General features: G+C 43.0%; 1 protein-coding gene across 1 annotated transcript in view; it reads left to right on the plus strand.

The window, feature by feature from the left end:
* The window catches only part of cfap57 (cilia and flagella associated protein 57), a 97277-nt gene that overhangs the window by 29260 nt on the left and 47867 nt on the right, over positions 1-20150 (plus strand). The gene's annotated exons all lie outside the window — the stretch shown is intronic.

The raw sequence follows: 20150 nt of genomic DNA on the forward strand, positions 1-20150 counted from the left end.
GCCATGTCATTTAGACCATTCAGACTTTATTTTGAGTAAATGCTTCAGGGGAGCATTAGCATAGCAAAAACCTTTCAGCTTCTGGGGGAGCTCCGCCCCCCCGCCTTTTTTTTTTTAAATCAGAATGAATGTATTGTTATTTTTCAAAACATACAAAGAATGTTAAGAGCTGGCAGTGACATTTAGAGATAATTCTAAAGAGTAAAATGTTTGTGCAGAATGTCCCACCAGTTCAAGGTCACATGTACAGTAAGTAATGTGAAGTTTAAAAAAAGAAAAAAAAATCAATACAGAACAAAACACACACACACAAAAGCAAAATATTAAAGTAATCCCACTGTTGTGAAAGTGTAGTGACACGGACCCACAACAGGGGGCGCAAATGAACGGTCAATAGATGAGCCAAAAAATAACAATTTAATGTTGTGAAGGTGCACAACGAATACACAGACAATCTCAGAATGTGAATACAGTCAATCCACAAAGGTGACGTGTGGGCAGGCTCGAGGATAGAAGACGTCTGTCCTGAGAAGAGCCGGAAGCACACGATTTCCGCCGCCACCGAACCTGGTGAATACTGGAGCCGCCAAGTCCCGAATTCCCAGGTGATCACCGTCCCCGACTGTCGGATCTGGTACTGCTGGCGAAGAACAAAGACAGTCAAGTGTGGGTGTGTGTACACCCAGTAACAATAACAGTGGGAATGCCACCTCCACCTCTCACTCAATATGCTGCTGAATTTCCAGTGATCCCTCAGAGGAAAAGAGTGCCGTCCTGCACTCACTCAGCCTCCACAGGAAGAGGGACTGGTACTCCTGCAAACACTCACAATATACAGCTTATAAGTTAACACAAATGGCTGAGGATATTACCTCCATTGAAGTATGATATCTCGGCGATGAGGTGGAGATGACGTCTGGGTTTTATGGAGTGGGATGATGAAGAATGAGTGACAGCTGTCACTCCCGGCTGTGTCCGTGGCGGCAGCGCCCTCTCGTGCCTGAAGCCCGCACTTCAGGCAGGGCGCCCTCTGGTGGTGGGCCAGCAGTACCTCCTCTTCTGGCGGCCCACACAACACCCACCCACCCTCCCAACCTGTCACCACCAAGATAGGATATTAACAACATGTGCCATAGATACACAAATGCGACCATAAAAAAAAAAAAATAATAATAATTTCAAAGAGCTGGATACAATTGCATAAAACATCTCCATGTGTTCTCAAATCCACTGAGATTCTGTTTCAATGAAAACCTTAATTTTTCTAGTTTTAGACAGGACATGACATCCTGTAGCCACTGTGAGTGCAGAGGAGGGTTAGGATCTTTCCACTTGAAGACAATGGCTCTACGTGCTATAAGTAATGCGAAGGCCAAAGATGTTTTTTCCTAGCGCTCACATGTGGCTGATTTTCCAAAACACCAAAAAGTGCGAGTACAGAGTTTTGTTCCAAATTAATATTGAATGCCTGGGACAAAGTGTTAAAAATGTTCATCCAGAAGACCTGAAGGCATGAGCAGGACCAAAACATGTGACAAAGGGTGGCCTCAGTCAATTACATCGAATGCACAGAGGACTTCGGGATACATCGTAGACAACCTGGCCCTGGAGATGTGCGCTCTGTGCACCACCTTGAATTGAATCAGACGGTGCCTAGCACAAAAGGAAGAAGAGTACACAAGTTTAAGTGCAGAGGCCCAGGCATCATCTGACACAGCGTGACCCAGTTGAATTTATCAACTGGTGAACTTTTAAGATCAAGCATGATGTTATACAACTTAGAGATGAGACCTTTGGAAGGTTTAGATGATAGTATTTTGTCCACCATGGTCTCCTGTATAGGAACCTGAATGTTAGACAGTTGTGTGGTGAGAAAATGTCGCAGCTGAAGATAACGAAAAAAATCTAAATTTTTAGAGGTTAAATTTCTCCTTCAGCTGTGCAAATGATGCCATGGTACCATCCACTAACAAATCTTTAAAACGTTTAACCCCCTCATGGTGCCATTGCGAAAACCCACATCAATAACAGATGGCTTGAATAAATGATTGTAAGAATGGGGCTCCAAAGTGAAAAAGTGTCCATGCCAAAATGTTTTCAAATTGTCCCCAAATCTTCAAAGTGTGTTTAATCACTGGATTATCAAATAGAGTGGTGGGGGGTAAAGGCAAGGCTGAACCAGCTGAGGCCAAAGGAGAGATGCTCTGTGAGAAGAGCTCTAATGAGACCCAATCAGGACAGTCCAGCCGGTCATAACAGTGGGACCAATTATCAGACATCTCAGGTGGGCTGCCCAGTAATAAAAATGAAAATTGGGAAGGGCAAGACCCCCTGATGTTTAGATTTTTGAAGGTGAATTTTACTTAAGCGAGGTTGTTTGCCCTGCCAAATGTAAGAGGTTATGATTGAGTCCAACTGTTGGAAAAAAGCAAGTGGAATAAAAATGGGCAATGTTTGGAAAAGATACAAAAATTTGGGTAAAATTACCATCTTGACAGAATTTACACGGCCCACCAGACATCGACAAGGGTGACCACTGCGACATCAGCTGTCTGGCCTGATTTAATAAAACAGTTACTTTCTTTAAAGAGGTCTTTATGTTTTTTAGTGACTATGACTCCCAAATATGAAAATGTGTCATACTCTACCTTAAAATTTAAATTAGAGAGATCAATATGCCGTGCTTTGTCATTAATTGGAAATAGCTCACTCTTGTTTTTAGCCTGAAATCGTGCCAAAGTTATGGAGCAACGATAATGCAGTAGGAATTGATTCAAGTGGGTTAGACACATAAAGCAGGTCATCAGCGTAAAGGGAGACCTTGTGCTCCACACCCCCCCTCCAAATTCCAGACACCTGACTACATGTACGAAGTATAGCAAGTGGTTCTATAGCCAGATCGAAAAGCATGGGACTCAATGGGCACCCCTGACGAGTGCCACGGTACAAGCTAAATGGCCTGGATAGTTGAGAGTTGGTACGAATCATGGCGGTAGGGTGGGAGTAGAGCAGTTTGATCCATGAAGTAAAAACGGGCCCAAATCCGAACTTGTCCAGCACCGCGAACAGGTACGGCCACTCAATGCGGTCGAACGCTTTCTCCGCGTCAATGGAGACCACGCATTCAGGTTGGTCTTCTTTAGGAGTACATAATATTTAAGAGGCGCCTGATGTTGAAGTAAGATTGCCTGTTTTTAACAAAGCCAGTTTGGTCCTTGGATATAACAGATGGGAGAATATTTTCCAATCTGTGCACTAACGCTTTAGCCAGTATTTACCTTAGTTATGCTGCTATAGACTTAGACTGCTGGGGGGTTCCCATGATGCACCGAGTGTTTCTCTTTTTGCTCTGTATGCACCACTCTGCATTTAATCATTAGTGATTCTGCTCCCCTCCACAGCATGTCTTTTTCCTGGTTCTCTCCCCCTCAGCCCCAGCCAGTCCCAGCAGAAGACTGTCCCTCCCTGAGCCTGGTTCTGCTGGGGGTTTCTTCCGGTTAAAAGGGAGTTTTTCCTTCCCACTGTCGCCAAGTGCTTGCTCACAGGGGGTCGTTTTGACCGTTGGGGTTTTTACGTAATTATTGTATGGCCTTGCCTTACAATATAAAGCACCTTGGGGCAACTGTTTGTTGTGATTTGGCGCTATATAAATAAATTGATTGATTGATTGATTGACTTAGTCAACTACGGTTAGTCACCCAACATTATCCGTCTAATCACTGTTTCACATTGACGAATAAACTTGTAGATTAGCCGCCTGATTCAGATTCTTACGTTAGTCGACAATTTTCACACCTCCAATGCACAAGTTTTGTTTACTTCTGGGTTGGCCTGTATTATGACCAGCAGGGGACCACTGTTGTGACACCACACTTTGTAACATGATGCTATTAAAATTTAAACAATAAAAAATTCTCCCAAATGTTTTAAAATTACTTTTTTCCAAACTGAGTGCTGTAGTATAACCAGCAGGACACCACTGTTGTGTGCAGGCCTAGTTCAAAAATAATGAAGCCAAAGTGTGACATAACCATCAAAATTTAAAAGTGGTCTTTTTTGTGAAATGTTATCATTTTAGGTATGGTTATATATGAGTTTCAACATCAGCACATTGTAAATTCTAAGTATTCCTTGATATGTGCAATTATCCGTGCATATATACTAAAATGTGCTAGAGCATAATGCTTGCAAGAACAGTTGGAGGTATCTTCTTTAGTCTGCAGAAGCCTGAAACAAATTCTGTCCATTAGTTCCTGGTATTATTGAACAAGTAATATAATTAGAATAACATAGATGCTATTGAATATTCCAACAATAAAAACAAAAAAAGGACGTGTGTGTCATGAACTATCCAGCCTTTGTTTCGTTAACTGGCTTTATTAACATTTACAGACACATACGAACTGCAGAACAACGTGCTTAGGAGCCTGGCAGTTCTTCTTCTACATACTTACAGCACTTCCGTCAAGCCTTTTTGTGCACACAACGCTGCTAAGCGTGGCAGCGATGCCCATTGGCTAATGAGAACTGTCACAACACATCACATGACAGTTGTCTGCTATCACCATGGCAAAAAGCAGAGGAAGCTCTCCTTTAGGAGGAATACAAGCGATGTAGGGGTGCTCTTGAGTGTTCCATCAAGTGGTGATACATGATAGCTGCCATTTTTAAGGTAAGGTAAGGTTTTAAGGTAAGACACTGAATTTGCCTTCTCTGTACGCGGCTAAAAATGTTAGTAAGGTAATGCAAAACTTTAGCACTACTAAACGCTTTGTGCAACAACTACTGTAAAAAAATTAGTCAACTAAGTGAGTTTTTTTGACTAAACAAGATTAGAATGCTTTGTGAAACCCGGGCCCTGGTGGATATGGACTTCTTCCATTTACACATGATGAAGGCCACTCTGCTCATTGGGACCTTCAAAGCAGGAGAAACACTTCTGTACCCTTCACCAGATTTGTGCTTCAAAACAATCCTGTCTCGGATGTCTACAGACAATTCATTGGACTTCATGCTTGGTTTATTGCTCTGACATGCACCGTCAACTGTGGAACCTTATATGTAGACAGATGTGTGCCTTTCCAAATCATGTCCAATCAACTGAATTTGCCCCTGGTGGACTCCATTTAAGCTGTAAAAACATCTCAAGGATGATCACTGGAAACAGGATACACCTGAACTCAGTTTTGAGCTTCACAGCAAAGGCTGTGAATACTTACATACATGTGATTTATTAGTTTTTATTTTTAATACATTCCCCCCCCCCCCCCCCCCCCCCCAAAAAAAAAAAAACTTTTTTCACATTGTCATTACTGGGCATTGTGTGTAGAACTTTGATGAAAAAAAAACGTCATCCATTTTGGAATAAGGCTGTAACATAAAAGTGGAAAAGTGAAGTGCTGTAAGTACTTTCTGGATGCACTGTGTGTCATGCAACCTTATCTGTTGGCTGGGAAACCACTTAGTTTGGCAACATTGAATATGGTCTGTTCTTGAAAGCATAGTTTATTTGATCAAGTGCAACACAGTGCCACCAAATCTTACTTCCCTGACATTGTTTTTGGTTTAAAACAACCACTTGAGATATAAATTTGCAGTAAATATGCCCCAACAGGCAGAGAGAACAGCCTGGGCGTGCGTGCTTTGGCCATCAGCTCCAACCGGCGTTACCTTGCATTGTCAGAGTGTGGTGACAGGGCCATCACAGTGTACGACCTGCAGCATGAACATGGCAGAAACAGAAAAGTCCTAAGTGCTGGAGATGCTGTTGTTGAGGAATTTGTATGCATGGCTTTCTCCCCCGATTCCAAGTATCTGATTGGTCAGATGGGAGGTCCAGACTGGGAGCTGATGTTCTGGCTTTGGGAAAAACAGAAGGTTCTGGCCTCAGTGAAGACCAGTAACCCCAGTAACCCTGTCACACAGGTGAGTAACTGAAGCCTCATCAGGACGGGTGCAGCGGTGTAAACTGAATGTTATTAAACTGTTCCACTGATGTCACACCAGGTCAGCTTCAATCCCTACAACAACATGGAGCTTTGTGTGAGTGGTCTTGGTGTGTTGAAGCTGCTCTGCTATGCACACAGTGCTCTAAAACAAAGTAGCTTCCCAAAGGTGGGGTCTCTCAACTTCCTGTGCCACGCCTGGATGACAGAGCAGCGACTGATTGCTGGGACAGACACCGGCAGGCTGCTGGTGTTTGAGTCTGGAAACCTGCAAAGAGAGATTAATGTGACTGCCAACTCTGTTCATGAGCAGCCTGACAGGTCAGAAGGCCAATTTAATCAATGAAGTCACTTAAGCAATTCGTTACACAAGAGTTTAACCTTCAAGTACCATGACTATGTTTGACTAAGGTGTCATCCACATCCCAGTGTAGATGACACCTTAGTCAGTCTCTACCCTCACTCACGTGGTTTCAAAGTGAGTGAATGTTTTTATTGAAAATAAGGCAAGGAATTGAGTAATGCATGAATTCAGACATAACACCTTTTGTTATAGCTCAAAAAAGTGTTCAGTATCTCCATTGAATACTTGGAACTGCAGTTATGAGGTAGAATTAGAAATGGTCTAAACTGTCAACATAATGCTATGATGGGATTTTTTTGGAATTCCTGGAAATCAGGTTTTTACCTTTGTGGCAAATGTTTCCAGGTTATTTTTGTTTTCCTGGCCCGTGTCGGAATGTGGTTTGATTTCATGATGTCCGTATTTCTAAAATTGTTTGGAAATGTCTCTGATAAGACCCCGTCACACATAGGCCAACAGAGGCCTAATGGTGTCAATGACACATCTGGCCACAGGAAGTATTGCGGTGCGGTCTGAAGACGGATGGACGCAGTCTCTGAGCAGTCTACATATTTGGTTCCAATCGATCGGCTGTCCCTGTGTTGCACAGTTCAAAACACTCTTGGGACTGTTGAGATGGAACGCACATCTGACAGCAGTCTATGCGCAGTTTGTGCACCATCTGATCGCAGTATACATATTCTGTCGGCGTCATAACAGCATTTGAAATGATCTGATTGTGGTTGATTGAGCTCTGAGATGGATCGGTCACGGCAAAGCCTGCCGGCATGTTGTGCCATGTATGTCCACCTCCACTGGACCCCGGGCAGGGAGGGCAAAGGAAATGTTGATATGTAATAACATGTATGTGGCACGCATTTATTATGTGCAGTGAACAGTGAATATGAGTGTGAACAGCATGCAATCAAACTGAAAGCACCGTGTGCCACTGCAGGTCAATGCGTCGCACAGCACACAGCGCTGCAGATCTGAACAGGCTGTTATATCCATAAGACCTTACAGTACAGATGTATTTCCATTCCTTCCCATGGACGACGGGGCAGACTAAACATAGCAGCGAAAGGTGTCCAGTGGATGACAGCACACATGTGCACCCCGCGTGCATGCATAGCGGCTCGTTCAGCCGTTACGGACACACACACACACCCACACACACACTGAGTGATCATTTCAGCACCTGTTCTACAAACACATGCATGTCGTGAGCGCTGGGAAGGAGAGGACGACGAAGATGTGATTGCATGGGAGTAAGTGAGTGAGTGGCCGAACTGATGCCGGCTTGGACACATATGGCATGAAAACTCCAATGTCCTGTGCAAAGGGAGGACAGAGTGCTGACTCTCACTCCGTCCCGTGTTTGCCATCCAGACATTTGGACATCGGGCAGTCTTCAGCAGCTATTATGGCCGTCTGACAGCAGTCTGTGTCATTTAACTGTTGTCTAAATACACTTTGGATGTGATCGTGCAGGTGTGGGCGAGGCAGTTTGGACGGGATCCACCCACAGTCTACACACCTCTTTTCCTCCCAATTGCTTCAGGATTATGGCCATTTCTGCCATGTTGGCCTGGTTCCTGTGCATTCGTACTATGTGTGACGGGGTGTTAAGTCTCTCGTTTGCACGTCCTGATTTTACCGGGAACTCTGTGTCATGTTGAAACTACAAAATAAATAGATGGAAACGTTGTTCTGCTGCAATGAGAAGATTTAAAGTTAATCAGGAAAAATTCAAATTGGGGTGGCTCGAGCAAAAAAAACAAAACGCAGAGGGCCACTCACATCACAGATAATGAGATGTCCCAGAATTGACATCTTATTCTGGTGAAGGGTTTGGTTTGTCCAGTGATCCCAGGAGTTGTCTTGGCTCTTGGTAGGGCCTGTTTTGGAAAATTGGCACCAGGTGAGGAGACAGACAAAGTGCAATTCTGAAAAGACTACATGATTTATTGAAAAAATGGAAAGAGTCACCTCGCTCAAATAAGAGAAACCGGGGACTCCTCCTAGAGCCAGGCCTGTTAGGCTGCTTGCTCAGTCGAGCAAAGCCCAAAGAAACAACATGGTGTCACCTCCATAGGGCTCACTTCCAACAAGGAGAGAATAAAGGGTCTGGTGCTATGTTCTATGGGCAGTGGACAGGGGCAAAACCCCATGAGATCCGACACTCAGTTGCTACTTGGCTCATGGAACATGTGACATCATCTCTGTGGTTGAGCAGGAGCCTGAACTTGTGCGGGACGTTGAGTGATACCAACCAGAATTTGGTGGACTCATCTCCATGCACAGCATAGACTCTGCAACCAAAGACAAGAATCTGACTGGTGTTTGTGCATATGCACCAAATAGTAGTTCATAAGGAGAAGGATTGTAGCCTCCTTGGAGATTCTTAGTGGGATCCTGGAAAATGTCAAGACTCCTTAGTTCTACCAGGGAACTTCAATGCTCATGTGGGCAATGATGGATAGACTTGGAGGGGAGTGATGGGATCAGAATATGAGTGGTATATTGTTGCTGTACTTCTGTGTTGGTCATTAATTCTATAACAAACACCTTGTTAAAGCCTGAGGTTGTTCATGAGTACACTTATTACCAGAGCACCCTAGGTCAAATGTCAATGATCTGTTCTGTGTTCATGTCATCAGACCTGTGACCATGTGTCTTAGACATTTGGTGAAGTTGGGCAGAGCTGCCAAATTATCACCCGATAATTAGTAGAGTCTGATAGTGGGATAAGCCACCGAACAGACCTAGAAGGACTAAATGCACTGTGGGGGATTTCTGTGCGCATTTAGTTATAGAACCTATCCAGACGGCCTTCAGCTCATACCTCATAAAAGACCTTCTACAGGCCCTTCCAGGGACATGGAATCAGAGTGGTCCTTGTTCAAGATCCCCATTGTTGAGACGGCTGCTTTGAGTTGTGGCAACATGGTTCTTGGAGCTTGTCACAGTTGCCACCTACGAACCTGCTGGTGGACTCTTGCATTGAGGGAAGCCGTATAGCTGAAGAAGGAGGCCTTTCATGTCTGGTTGGCATACAAGTATCCAGAATCAGTGGATGGGTACTGGCAGGTCAGAATGTCTGCAGTCTCATTAGTTGCTGAGCCAAAAGCTCTTGTGGGGAGGAGTTTGGAGAATAACTTTCATTCGGCATCAGAATGGTTCTAGCAAACCATCAGATGACTCAGGAAAGGAAGCAGTTCTTAGCCCAGGTTGCTTTCAACAAGGGTGGAGATTTGCTTTCCTGGACTGGGGACAATGTCAGGCAGTGGAGGAAACACTGTGAAGATCTCCTCAACCCAACTGAATTGGTCTCCTTATAGCAGGCTAGAAAAGTCAGGCAGATCTGAGGTAGTCAAAAAACTCACCAATGGCAAGTCACCGGGAAGGACAAGACTCACCCTGAGATGCTAAAAATGGATGTCAAGGCTGACATGCCTACACAGTATTGCATGGAAAGTCTGAGACAGTACTTCTGGATTGGCAAACTGAGTGGTGGAGAATGGAGAATGTGTTCCTGTTATAGTGGATTCACTCTTCTCAGCTTCCCTGAGAAAGCTTATGCCAGGGTGCTCGAAAGCAGATTTTGAAACATTGTCAAACCTCAGATCCAGGAGGAGTAATGGTGGGTTTCATCATGTTTGTGGAAAGGTGGACTAGAGTTTACCTTTGCATGGATATTACAGGGGGTTTACTAACTATGTAATGAATGGGATGAGGATCAGCAGCTCCAAATCTGAGACCATGGTCCACTGTCGGAAAAGGTAGCTTGACCCCTCTGTGGCAGGAGAAATTTATTGCTCATCTTGTGTGGGCTAAGATGGAGCATGAGATCGAGAGATGGAGTGGGACTGTGTCTGAGGTCATGTAGATGCTGTACAGAGCACCTTTCTTCACCTTTGTGGTGAAGAAAGAGCCAAGCCAGAAGGCACATCTCTCCATTAACCAGTCATTTTATGCTCCTGTCCTCACCTATGATCAAAAGCTTTGAATATTAAAGAACAAGCATTGGAAATGAGGTTCCTCCTTTGGGTATCTGGGCTTACACTCAGGGTGAGACACTCGAATATTCGGGAGGAGACTCGGCGTAGAGCTGCTGGTTCTTTGCGATGAAAGAACCCAGCTGAGTTTGTTTGGGTGTCTGATGAGGATGGTCGCTGGTGTTCTCTCTAGGGAGGTCTTCCAGGCATGTTCAACTGAGAGGAGGCCCTGAGTAAGGATTTGGAACACCTCAGCTTCCCCCAGGTAGAGTTGGAGGACTTGGCTGACGACAGAGAAATGTGGAATGAGCTGCTTTGTCTGATCCCATTGCAGCCCAGACCCAGATAAGAGACAGAAAATGAATGAATGTCTAAAGTGAGGCAAATAGAGAGCCCATAGCCATGATAGGTACCCCCTGGCAACGATAGGAGAGGACACATGCAGTGAGAAGACAAACAGCCAGAGAGTTCCCAAATTCCCTCAGGGAACTTGGACCAGCCACAAAAACAGAGAAGAACACCACATCACTACGTATGCAACAGAAAACCTGGCCTGTGAGCTCAACTGAGAAAAAAAAAAACAAAAAACGTGGGGACTCCCAGTCAGACTTTGAACAGTTCCAGTCACCTCACCTGTCTGTGGGTAAAGGCAAGGACTCCACCACCCCCACAGCCACAACCAGTTCCCCCAATTCCCCCAATTATTCCACATTCCCACACATGTGGTGTTGGATGTACAGTAATTATGTTGAGTATTTGGAGTCATGAGGTGGTCAGGGTGGTGTGCCAAGCAGTTAAGTGCACTAGTTTCAATAAAGAAGGTTTCTGGTTCAAGGCTGCATCTGACCATTCTTCATGTTATGTGGTGTTGTGTCAGAAAGGGCATCTGGTGTAAAACCTGTACCAAATCACTTGCAGTTCTACATTTGATCTACTGTGGCGACCCCAAGTGAAATGAGGGAGAAGCCGAAGGGATTAACTTACTTGGAGCCATGGGATCATTGGAATTTAGGCACAAATGACAGGAGTGAGAGGTACAAATCAGACCGTCTTGTAACCACCTCATCTTCTCCATGCCTACACTTAAGAACTTCCCATGCAAATGTTTAGATGTTCATGGGGTTTGTACCAATGGGATAACCATTAAAAGTGTTCTCTTCCAGCTATTTTTAATCATATTATTGTCGTTATTGACTCATGAAACTGCAGCCGGTCTGCTCTGTAGTGAGCGTGTTCCCATCAGAGCTCAGAGCTAAGCAATGGTTAGTATTTGGGATGGGAGACGTCTTTGGAAGACCAGCAGCTGTGTGTGTTTTTCCGGGTAAAACTGGAGTTGTGTGTCAGGAAGGGCATCCGGTGTAAGACTTGTTCCAAGGGGTGCCAAAAAGGGGACAATAAGGAGAGGATTCTAGGGGCCCAGAGAGGCCCCTAATACCATTATAATACTGACAAAATAATATGGGGGTGGCCCAATAAATTTCTTTTCATGAAGCTAAAATCCCTGGCAACACCCCTGCTTAATATGGAATCTGGTTGTATCGCTGTGATGTCCCTGAACAAAACAGGAGCAGCTGAAAGGACAACATTTACTCATGAAACCCATTTTTATTGTGTGATTTTATTCTTACACGTGACAGATCTTTTAATGCAAAATCTACATTTTAAAAAATGTTCTTGGATCATGTTATTTAATAGAAGCTGCATATACATTTGAATAAAACTTATTTAATTATGCAGACATTCGGAGGTGAAGAAGGTCAGAGACGCTGACATGGATGAGAAAGCCCCGCTGTGTCTCGAATCACAGCAGTTCTGTCTTATTCTAGAGGCTTTGCATGTTCTGCAGCCCCCAGCACAATCTGTCTCTTTGAAATATCGATGGGGACAGTTATATGAAGACAAAGGAAATCAGGTAAGTCACAGATAGTACTGTAGTATTTGTGTGTGATGTACTGTAGGACATTATACCCTGTTCTCCCATCAGAGGACCCAGGGCTCTCCATGCAAAATTCTGCCTGAAGATGGGGTGAGCCGATGCACAAGCATGGCCAATATTGTGTACATCAGAAAGCCACTTTCAATAAAATATCTGATTTCATCACAAATAAAAAATATATCACAACTCAGCATCATGCTGTGGGGAAGTTTTTCAGTGGCATGTTTTTCAACCTTCATTTCCCATGCCTCCCATGCCTCCCATGCCTTGTGATGTACATAATAGGAGACAGGCAAAATGCTTACACCTCCCAATGTTATGTAGTGGGCTCTGATACTTCTCTACTAAATATAAGGGTTTTTTTTTTGTGTTTTTTGGTTTGGTTTTTTTAAGGAACAGTGACATACAAATTGCTCTTCAATCTACTTCACTACAAAAATTTGAAATACAGTTTAATATATATATTATATAATATATATTTTTTTTTTTTTTTTTTTTTTTTTTTACCCTGCTTGTTTTTGGTTTTTATGAAATAATTCTGTTTCTGTGTGCAAAGTAAAATAATGGAAGGATCCAAAATAAAACAAGGATATTTAGAAATGTGATGACAACTCCTTGCCCCTTGACTTTTAGATTTAAACATGTTTATTTCTCACTGTCTTTCACAAAATATAAGAGAACAAATGTCAAAAAGTTAGATTTATTCAGGAATACATCTGTTTTGGGGGCGTATTGCGCTATGATACATATCACACTCGAGGCATTTGCCTTGTAGTGGTGTTCAACATTTGCATAACAGACTTCTCTTCTATTTTGGCTTGCCTTACTGGCAGCATGGCGACCACTTGTCTTTTGTCATTGTAAAATGCCTACTCTGATTGAAAATTAATAGTAAGGGTCACATTGCTTGCATTTCAACCTGTACACTGCTTTTTTGCTTTCTTTTGTTGTGCTTCTGCTGTTATAATTGTGTAATCAAATAAATAAATAATGAATCATAGGGATTTTTTGTATGTGTGTCAGATCCCATCAGATCCACACAGCAGTGAGCAGATGTCTGCAGATTGTCAGGAAGTAGACACCATCTGTGTGAGTCCAGCAGAGAACACTCTATGTATCAGCACAAATAGAGGACAGCTGTACAGCTTCAACCTGACCTCTGAAGACACCGAAAAGGTCACAAACACAACCAGCACAACTGTACTTTTACTTCATACACATACATCCAGGGTTGGAACATTTTATATAGATGTATCATGGCTAAAACCCAGTTAAAACCTGGCAAATACCGTCCTGACAAAAACAGGTTTTAGAGAATTCTGTAACAAGTGTGGTAATGTACAACATTGTCCCATATGTATGGGATATATGGGAACTCTTTACCTTACTATATGTGGGAAAAATGTAATGTGACAAAATATATTTGTGTAAAAGTTTATTTAATTGTCCAGAATCTGGCTATGAAGCCAGCCCCCATGAATTATTTGTTGCCCCAATTGCCTTCCAATTACAAAAATGAGAAAATTGGGCCTGACTCAAAAATAGCAGTCTAAAGTTGTGTGTCATTGTATTATGCCAGGTTAATGTCAATTACAAGTAACCAGACTGGACTGTTAGTAATTATGAAAGGTTTAATAAACCATTCTAAAACAAGTGTTATCAGTCAGTTTGTATGTTATTTTACCAATTTACTCCTCTCCCCATAAGCCAAATTCTCAATACTTTGTCACCAACCTAATGTTTTTGCAATATTATCTAAGTTTTTGTCATATTATGAATAGTCTGCAAACCAGTATATAGTTATCAAACAACATGTATTGATGGTAGTACATCAAATATGGGGTACAGAGTGAGTATACACTACCAGTCAAAATGTATGACATTGTACACCAGGTCTTCATAGGTTTTCGCTAGTTTTTATCCCCCACTGGCCGAAGGCCCGAAGGGGGATTATGACGTAGCAATTTCCATCCGTCTGTCTTTCTGTCCATCCCAAAAAGATACAAGGATTCTGAAATCAGCTCCTCTCACATTTTTAGGAGGAAGTTCGTGAAACTTGGTAGAAATCCTTGTTATAGGTTGGTAATACACATATTTTAATACTGTACAAGATTGACACATTTTGGCAGAGTTATGGGTCTTGATTACCAACCCTAGACACTGCCACTTACACTGCATCCAGAAAGTATTCACAGTACTTCACTTTTACCACATTTTATGTTATAGCCTTATTCCTTATTATAGCCTTATTCCATTTTTTTTAATTTTGGCAAATTCATTTAAAAAAAAAAACTAAGCAATCACTTGTACCTAAGTATTCACACCCTTTGCTCAATAGTTTGTTCATGCATTTTTGGTAGCAATTACAGCCGCAAGTCTTCTTGAATATGATTCCCCAAGCTTGGCGCACCTATCTTTGGGCAGTTTTGCCCATTCCACTTTGCAGCCACCTCTCAAGCTCTATTAGGTTGCATAGGGAGTCTCGCCATTTTCAGATCTCTCCAGAGATGTTCAGTTGGATTCAGGTTTCTGGCTGGGCCACTCAAGGACATTCACAGAGTTGTCCTGAAGCCACTCCTTTGATATCTTGGCTGTGTACTTAGGGTCATTGTCCTGCTAAAAGATGAACCATCACCTGAGTCTGAGGTCAAGAGCACTCTGGAGCAGATTTTCATCCAGGATGTCTCCGTACACAGTATATTTTGCAGAGTAAAATTTACTCTGCTGGGATAACATTTGGTCCCAGTCCAAATAGGATTAAATATACTCTACCACAGGGCTAAATCAACTCAACACAGTGTAAAATTAACTCTTATTGGAGTAGAACCACTTGAGTTGACAAGACAGTATCACAGACAAAACAGTCCCCCCAAAACTCGGTCCGCCGTGCCTTCACTGCACATGCGTCATCAGCCGTGGTTCACCGATTTTCACGTCATTTCTGCTTCAAACTGCACTCCAGTCATTATCTGTCTCAGTGACAGATATCAGAAACTTTTTTACAACAATCATTTCCACGTAAATTCAGCATTATTTCATCATAAAAGATGGGGGAAGTGATCAAAGGGCCACAGCCACATGGGCTGCTAGCTGTTGCATTCACTGCGCATTTGTCATTTCAAAGCGTCACAGAGTATCACCTCGTTTCTGCATAAAACAGCCTCGTTTCTGCTTAATGATAGAAGCCTATAGAATAGAATGATTTAAGAGGGTTTACCTTTATCATCTGATGGTTAATAATCCCATTAATTCATTTGATCGCTTTGGGTGAACAGAATCCGTCTCAGACGAGCTGCTGTGGTCATAAATGATGCATGCGCAGTGGAGGCAGGGTGGGTCAGGTTTTAGGGGGTACCATTCACTGCGACAACGGTAGAGCTGATTTCACTCTATAATAGAGTGTACGTATTTACTCTATTTAGACTGGCACCAAATGTTATCTCGGCAGAGTATATTTTACTCAGCAAAATTTACTGTGTACATTGCTGCATTCATCTTTCCCTCAATCCTGACTAGTCTCCCAGTTCCTATCGCTGAAAAACATCCCCACAGCATGATGTTGCCACCACCATGCTTCACTGTAGGGATGGTGCCTGGTTTTCTACAAACATGATGTCTGGCATTCATGCCAAAGAGTTCAATCGTTGTCCCATCAGACCAGAGAATTTTGTTTCTCATGGTCTGAGAGTCCTTCAGGTGCCTTTTGGCAAGCAACTCTAGTCAGGCTGGCATGTGCCTTTTACTAAGAAGTGGCTATCATCTGGCCACTCTACCATACAGGCCTGATTGGTGGATTGCTACAGAGGTGGTTGTCTTTATGGAAGGTTCTCCTCTCTCTACAGAGGAATGCTGGAACTCTGACAGAGTGACCATCGGGTTCTTGGTCACCTCTCTGTTTAAGGTCCCTCTTCCGCGATCGCTCAGTTTAGATGGGCAGTAGAAATGTTTCTGTACCCTTCCCCAGACTTGGGTCTTGAGGTCTACAGACGATTCCTTTGACTTTATGCTTGGTTTGTGCTCTGACATGCACTTTCTACTGTGGGACCTTATACGTAGACAGGTTTGTGCCTTTCCAAATCATGTCCAATCAACTGATTCTACCCCAAGTGGGCTCCAGTGAAGCTGGAGAAACATCTCAAGGATGATCAGTGGAAACAGGATGCACCCAAGCTCAGTTTTGAGTTTCATGGCAAAGGCTGTGAATACTTACGTACCCGTGATTTCTTTGTTTTTTGTTTTTAATAAATTTGCAAAAAATCGCATCAGAACTTTTACACATTGTCATTATGGGGTATTGTGTGTAGAATTTTGAGGGAAACTAACTAGAGAGGTCTTGCAGCATTAACTCTGTAATAGCTAAGTTGAAATAACATTTAAAAAAATCTATGCAAATCAATTTTTCTTGTTGAGTGTGGATGCACCGTACATGAGTTGGTGTCTGCAACTATCACATGCATTGCAATGTATCCAGAATGTAGCAAGCACTTGTACCAAAGCAGAATGTGGCAGTGGGGGATATTGTGCTGTCAGAGCACTCTTGTTGACAGTTTTAGATGCACTAAACTGCATAAACGGGTTTTAGACAGGTTTTTGCTGGCATTCTTTTTTTACATTTAACTTTTTATCTCTCTTCTTCCTCTCACCTCCATCCCTTTTTTCTTTCTTTTTACCTCTTGCCACATCCCCCCTCAATGTTTTCACCCTTGTTTGTTTTTTTTTTTGGTTTTTTGTCTGATTGTGAACAGCTTGTAACCCACAATTTTTCATATATCATTATGAAATTTTTACAGAGGATTCATATCCTGATAGGCAACAACTGATTCAATATTCAAGGTCATAGGTCAAAGTCAGCAAAAACTTGGAAAGGACTTGGAAAAAGAATTGGAAAAATCCCTGTCCTTTAACATTGAATGGATTTTCAAACTTCATAACTCTGACAAAAAAGATCGAATATCCTTGCCTTCCTTTCATCCCTTTTCTTCTCTGTTGCAAAGTAAAAAATGTCTCTGTATTGTTTGCAGATAATGATTCAGAGGTCAGTCTGTGTACTTTCTATCTCTGTCTGCTAGGAGGAACAAGAATATTTGACTTCCTGTGCCAGCCGTTCCACTCCAAGCCCATCACTGGTTTGTCCGTTTGTTTTCACAAACCTCTCCTTGCCACAAGCTCTCTGGACTGCTCTGTCCGCATCTGGAACTATCAAACTCAGTACGTGACAAAACCAATTTTAAGACCTTATTTTATCTGTTGCAGTCACAGTTGCAGTCATACTCCTTGAGGGAGGAGAAGAACTTTATATTCCCAACCTGGTGGGATGCTTTCAGAGAAGAAAGTGTAAAAGCCCAGAAATGCATCCATATATGTATATCAGCTATATCGACCACAAAAGGAAGATACAAACATTAAATCTGCCAAATCAAAAAAGGCTGCTTGGCTTCTCCTTTTATCTAAACTTTAGCTACATTATAATGAGATAATGTTCATGTTAGAATAAATGTTTAATTTTGTAATGATAAAATTTTCTTTGATTCCTGTAAAACAAATCATTCATTATTAGTAAATGTCAATGTGAGACATCAACATGTCTTAGTTACTTCTTGTCACAGTACATTGCCAAGTTAGATTGTCTTGTATGACTATTTTGTAAAAAAAAAAAAAACAACAAAAAAATTAATATTATTGTCCTGATGGCATAGACGTTAGTATTTTGTCATAATAACAGACTTTCAAGAAAGTATAATACCAAAAAAAAGTAGTCAAAGGCATTGTTTAAAATGCCACAAATGTCAATGAATTATTAGTATACTTTGAAGATTCTTTTGGGTTCTCCCTTTTTGCTCTGGAATTCAAAAGCACAAAATTGTGTTAATAAATATGGAAACAGTGTTTCCACATCAGTTAAAAAAATTGGTAACATATTTCAACGTGAAACTTTTCAGGATTTTCCAATAAGCCGTTGTGGTCAGACGTTTATGGCCCCTTCACACATAACACGATTGAGGCCAAATGGCGCACGAAGGATTCGAACGGCAGTCATGAAAAATCGGAGCTGCCTTGAACGCTTCGTACAGCAGTCGGCACAAACATTTGGCCACAGCACATGCACTCCACATTTGCGTTGTGCTTGTGCTGGAAACCCAATCAAACAGAGTCAAGATGAGGTCGTACTGCCATCTGACCATGGTCGCAACATTAGTATTGCATGTCGTATGCAGATCGGACTATGCTGACTGTGGTCAAGGGGCTGCACGAAATGGAAATGATCGGCCACATTGCACCTTGGCCGAATGTGGTGAATAAGCTAGCCTTCACACCAGCGGCCAAATGAGGGCAGAATTGAGGTGCCACCCACAAACTTTCAACAGCAGCCACTGGGCCAGCACAAATGTAGAGTGCAGGACACCACTTTCGAGCTGCAGTCCAGGTAGCAAAAGCTCAAAGGGCAGTCAGTGTGTCATGTCCACCCCTAAGCAACACGAATGGCATGCGTGTGTATTGTGCCCTCCCCCGACGATCCAACATTGTCGAGGTGCGGCTGACGTGGTGAAGGCTCAAACGGTGGCTGGAATGCAATGCAGTTGCTGTCCAGCACAGCGCGCACATCTGGGTGGCTGTCATGTCCATGATGGAACAGCTGACAGCTGTGGAATTTGCATCATGGCATATCCAGCATGTCCCGCTAGAGGTGGAATCACCGGCCAGCAGCATGCACACACCACCACAACAGAAATAAAAATAAAAACACAGCTGCTACAGCTATGTGTCACAGCGCCAGCGTGCCATCTGACCAGACAGCCAGATCACAATCAGATGATGCCAGCGTACGCGGGTGCACCAAAGCCGTCAGCTGATCACATGCGTGTTCAGCAAGGTGACCATCATGTTGCAGCTGACAATTGTTTCATCGCTACTCAAAGCTGGAGAACAGATATTATGCCATGAAGAACATCACCTCTCAACACGTGACTGTGATGCACATGTGTGGGCAGGCTCTCGTGACATGGTGAAAAATAAAAACAGCTCACCGTCCCACTGCGCCTCACATGACACACTATTGCAATGTCCACACGATCCCTCCATCATTTGACAGCCTGACTGACAGACCAGTGTGGGCAGCTCTTTTGCCCCACATCCTGGAGCTGTGAGCCCATTCATGTGAGTGCTTTGCTACTCACATGACAGGTGAGTGTGTTGCCAATGAGACAGTCATCATGTCATTGCTACTCACAGCTGAAGAACGCATATCATGCCATGAAGAACATCACCTCTCAACACGCCACCGCGATACATGTTTGGATAGGTTCTAATGACATGGTGAAAAATAAAAACACTTGTCACTTTCGGAACATGTTCAGCTGCACCTCAGTGCGCACTGCAAACACCATCAGCCAGGCTGTCAGAGTCTATGATGCATGTAACTTGGGAGTAGTTCAAGTAGCAAAGAGCTTGTCCCCACTATCCAGTCCCGGCTTTGGCAGCCTTTTCACGTGTTAGCTAGTCAGTTTTTAATAAAACCAAAGTATTTTCCTTCCAAATGGGGACAGCATGAACTTTTGTAGTTATCACTGTTGCCCACAGTGAGAAGGTGCCAGGTTCTAATCCTCACTGGTCCTTTTTGTGTGGAGTTTACATGTCTTCCCGGTGTTTTCATGGGTTCTGTTAGGGTGTTCCGACTTCCTCCCTCTTCCAAATACATGCACGTGAGGTGACTTGTCAGTTCTGTGACAGACTAGCAGCGTGTTGAGGGTGTACCCCGCTTCTTGTTAAATGCCTGCTGGGATAGGTTCCAGCCCCCTGTGATTCTTAAATGAATGTTAGAATATTCTCTCTCCACCAGCAGCTTGGACCTTGGGATTTAATAATTTTGTACTTTATGTATTAATACTGTCATTTCACTTGGTTTGTCAGACCTACAATCCAAAATCCAG

The sequence above is a fragment of the Thalassophryne amazonica genome, chromosome 3 (genome assembly GCF_902500255.1).
Source record: "Thalassophryne amazonica chromosome 3, fThaAma1.1, whole genome shotgun sequence".
In the NCBI taxonomy this organism is placed as follows: domain Eukaryota; kingdom Metazoa; phylum Chordata; class Actinopteri; order Batrachoidiformes; family Batrachoididae; genus Thalassophryne; species Thalassophryne amazonica.